This window comes from Copidosoma floridanum, unplaced genomic scaffold (genome assembly GCF_036245765.1).
Source record: "Copidosoma floridanum isolate Cflo_tuat_1 unplaced genomic scaffold, Cflo_Japanese_pri ptg000011l, whole genome shotgun sequence".
Lineage (NCBI taxonomy): Eukaryota > Metazoa > Arthropoda > Insecta > Hymenoptera > Encyrtidae > Copidosoma > Copidosoma floridanum.
Genome location: NW_028321888.1, coordinates 11,365,102 through 11,370,295, shown reverse-complemented (window position 1 = coordinate 11,370,295; position 5,194 = coordinate 11,365,102).

Sequence of the window (5,194 nt, the reverse complement as noted above, 5' to 3'; positions counted from 1 at the left end):
GGTAGGATTTTTGTACATAAGTGTTACGACCGTAACTGCTATTTTTTCAATAATGCAAATGAAGCATTGTTTCTTTGTTACGACATATTTTCGTATGATCACGCATTTGATGCTGAACCATGATGATACATTAAAAAAATTAATAGTAAAAACTATAATTATGTAGTCAGGTGAATAAAAAATATAAATATCAAAATGAACAATTCAAGACTATTAAACTTAATTTGATTATAAGTCGACGTATGGTATGCAATGTTTCACTAAATCAGTTTTATTTCAGCAGAGCAGTTGCATCACGGATAATGAGATAACAGTTGGTATTTATTTTAAATCCAACTCTGTTATAAATAAAAAAAAATTTTTTCTTAACGAAATAAAACATAATGCATTTTGGCACATGTTTTCAACTTCTGATTATATCGTGTTACTACATAAATCGTGTTCTCCGCAAGTTTTTGTTGCAGAACAGAGATTTCTACGTAGTCTAAAAAAAATTTTTTTGTTAAAATTTAATACTTTTATGTTCATAAAGAAGTCTAAATGAGTCTTATATATTTATATTTCTTCTGTGAACTATTATATGAATAAAAGCAAGAAATAAAAGTTATCCCTCCACCCTTAAATACCTGTCCTGTACATTTAACAAGTTCAATTGGCATTATTTGTGTAGCTATAGTGTACAAATATAATAAACTTTTAATCTTGTATAGCAAAGAATATTATACAATCTAATAATTGGACCACAAGGATAGACTTTAGAAATAATTGAGATATGTTTTGGAGAATAATTGTATTTTACCCGGTTTTTTGTTAAAAATTTTAAAATTGAGTGATAATTTGCCGCGGACTGTGTGGGAGCAGTTTAGTGTGCAGTTGTTAGTCTCTACATGGCAAAGAAAGTATTAAGTAGTACAATAAATCCTCCAAATAAAAAAAATCACTTTATACGTTCAAAGTAAAAATCACTTTGTAATTTTATCTTAATAAATTAATTTTTTTCAATCAATGCATTAAAATAGTCATTCACGCTGAGTACTCATTATGCTCGAATTTGATATTTGTATCATTAATATTCCATCCTATATAAACTTAATCGTACAATTAAAAAAAACTTATGATTTCTGCATGACCTCATTTTCAAACCTTGACATGTGCGTATACTGAATTGGTGTTTTTTGTCGAGCCGATAAGACAGTCGTATCTTTTGGCAAATGTGATATAGTTTCTTTTGTCTTTAAATTTCCTTCTCCTTCTTACTTATATGGATGTATATTTCATGAAAAAAATTGTTTTTTTCTCACGAACAGAGGCCTCATCTTATTTGAGGGACGCGTTTATTTGAAGTAAAAGATTGGCGAACCTTTAGGAGCAAAAGAAGTCTCTTCTACGGCAGAAACAACGTCAAATACAATAAATTCGTAAAATATCAGCCAGTGAATACACTTTTTTTTATAGTGTGTCCGTTTATTTATTACTGAAAACAGTGCCAATAGAATTGACTGGAAAGCCATGCACATGGACTTTTTATTCTTGGGATGATATTCTTTGATAGTAATTATAAATTAATTTAGTTGCTCAAGGGGCATTTAGTTACTATAAAATATTTTACAATATTCACTATGATGGATTCGTAAAGAAAAATTAAGTTTATTTAGTAGTTTTTCAGTTCTGATACCGGAAATACACGCTATTGGAGTTACCAATAGTTATTCCTCTGCTCGATTTGAAACTGATTTAATATCTCTAAGTACATCCGAGAAGCAATAAAGTAAAAAAGCTAATTCAAAAAATTAAACATCAATTTTTAGAAAATAGAGTAGTGACATGCAGATTTAATTTTAGGTTAAAGACCTAAAAAAAGGTATTTTTAACTAAAGAATATTACGAAGAAGGATGCCAACCCCAGAGGAATATTAATAAAGAGTACTCAACTAATAATATCCAGAGTAGATTAATCTGTAGTAAAAGACAAAATAATTTCACTAGTCTTAACTGATGAGAGACTGGCGTACGTGTGCTAGAAAAAAACATGTAAAAAGATGTAAAAACACAGAGCACGCCGTTTGTAAACGAGAGCACAGCAAAGAAATTAAAACATAGGTTATGATAATGTCAATTGGATACGCTTTATAGGGAGATCTCTGATTAATCTTACATCTTTGAAAAATTGTTCAGTTCAGAAAAGATTATTGTAACGTATTATGACTCATCAGCAGCAACGCACAAGATTGGAAATTTTATCTAGTCAAAGCAAGTGCGACAAACGAAGCTATGACCACGGAAACAATAAAAATAGAATCGAGTGCAGCAGTGCACTGGGGTCACTAGTTAGCAGAGGCCAGATTGGAATTTAAAAAGAAGAAAAGGAACCGCAATTCAAGAGATCCCGTAGAGAAAACGAACGTAAGAGAAGATTTACCGAGCAAAAACGAGAGTAAGAGAAAGGAAGAAAGTGAAAAAGAGGCTTACCTTATTATTCATTGTCATCTTAATAAAAAGTAAATGTTATTGAAAAAAAAAACAACGAAAAATGAATAAACAAAAGCAATTCAAAAGTATACACATAGATACGGCTCCGCCTCCCTAGTATATATACATTCAACTCCCCAGAATTAGATTATGACTCAAGTTTCATAAGACTTTTTAAAAAAGTTTTCTCTTTAAATTTTATTGGAATGAAATTTTCCGATTTTTACTTCTCTTTATTATATAAAACCTTATCATTCCATACTTCTTGCAGTTTTCTGGTAAATGTCTTTATTTTGTAAATCCAATCGTATGTTTTGAAAATAAGCAAAAATTAATATTGAAAAAAAAAAAAAAAAAAAAAAAAAAAAAAAAAAAAAAAAAAAAAAAACAGCTTGGTTTGCGTTGAGTAAAATGGATGCGTGTTTCAGAAAACAATTGTTGTAAAAATAAATTTAAAATATTAAAAAAAAAAAAACTTAAAAAATGATCGATGATATAAAAATACATAACAATATTAAGTTTAAAATGTTTTAAGTTATTGCAATCACTGTATGGGTTTAATTAATCTCAACACTGACATTGATGTAAGTTTTGATCAAACCAGCACAATTATAATTCTTTTTTGATAACGGCAATTTTTTGCGACGTTATTCATTTCAGAAATCATTTACGGCAATGATGTACGAAAGAAAGCGTGCTCTCTTCTACACATAAATCAAGTTTTCAAATCTAAAGACAAATCAAACTTATAGTTCAATCAACTAATTAAAAAAAATAGCCTTTATACATCGAATAGTGTTGACTAGTTCTTCTTCGTTAGTGTGGTGTACACAGATGCACGTATCTTTTTAAATATGGCAGTGATGTCACGCACGCGACACGTAGTAACACTAGAATCTACTTTGGTTTTCGTCAGTGACTCTTCAGACTTTTTCAAACAAACATATTGGCTGTTATATTTTAGTAGTTGGATCAAAATGAGTGATTGGGAAGATCCGATGTTCGCTACCTGGGCCCACGGCTTGAAATACATTTTATACGCAGATTTAGCCAAAATACTTTTATAGAAATCATATAATGCAAATTTTACTTGGGAGGTTGCTACGCTCTCTACCTTGAAAATTTTCTTGAAGGGAGGTAAAAAATTAAATACGCTACACGGAATGAAAGTGCGGTATTAAATCCGGGGTGTTCAAGCGACCGGATGGAATGAAGTACTATTGTCCCTTGTGGCGTATGACTATTATTTTTCTATTTTTTGGAAATTTAATAAAGTGGTATATTTGTAGGACGTAAAAAAAATAGATTGCACGGAATTTATCATGGATTCAATTAACGTTGTCGTAAGTATAAAGTTCTTCGTTTACATCTTATTTTTTTTTTTTTTTTTTTTTTTAATTTTCATTATAAAATCCTGCGATAATGATGAAAAACTTTTCGATATGGCAATATTTCTCTCAATTGAGTGAGAATTTTCATAAATAAAAGAGTAATAAAAATTGGCCGCCAACGATCAGGCTTATAAGCAGTTTGCCTCGCACGATTTTAAGGTATAGTAATATCTACTAAGATGGCTTTCTCAAACACAATTGCCTATTTTCCCCCTATCCTCCTGCCAGTAACCGAAGGCCACCCATCATTTTTTCAAAGTAATGAGTGCCTATCATAAGTAGAGGACCATTGTGTAGTAATATGCAAAAAATAGTTGTACATATGTACGTGTAAATCTCCGTTTTTTTTTCCACTGCTTCTCTCATCTATGCGGTCCCACGAATGGCGTCTTTAGCTATACTCCGATACTCTAGGCAAGGTGATCACAAGCCTACCCTTTGACTGCCAATTTTTTGATTCCTTCTAATTGACCAACTGATGAAACGTTACACATCACAACATTGGGAATTTGTAATAAATATTCTGCTAAGATTGTAAAAGACTGGAGCCGTAATATTCACAATTTTATGAACATACAGTCATAGTACATTACGCACTTTGCGAGTGAGTTAAAAATGCCTTAGGCTTCATATAAATAAATAGTAAATATGAAATCTAGGAAACTTTTTAATCTCCAAACGTTGTGCGTATACGATTTGACGTTTCCTGATGCTCAAAAGTAAAAACTTTCAAGTGTTAATAAAAAAAATATGTTGAATTTCAGGTCACTGATGAATCTATTTCAGTAACAGGCATTAAAAAAATTAAACAAGACGACGACTCTGTAAATGCTTTTCCACAACTCATAATAAAATATAACATCCTAGATGAGTGCGATAAGCATAGCATTGAGGCAAGACTCTGCTCTGACGAAGTTCTATGTATCCGGATTCCTGTAAAAATCAAGTCAGTTGTCGATGTACAAGATTGTAACAAAAATTAAAAATATCAAATGATTCATTGTTACAGGCAATAGAAGAAAATGTAGCAAGAAAAAAAAAATAACGACGTTTTATTATATAATCTATATTATTTACAAATAATTGGCTAAAACAATTTTATTTATCTTATAGTTTAAATTATATCAACTCAAAGTTGAAAATACAATTCCATCGTTTCATCATATAAAATAATTAATCCACTTTTTACAGTCGTCCATTTACTGTCCAATAATGTTAAGATTAATTTCGTTGTCCAACTTTCAGTTCAAAAACTTAAAACTTGAGAGTCTACTGTATAAATACCTGTTATGTAACAAACTTTGTAGAAAAATGTCCTATAAAACTTGCCCTTT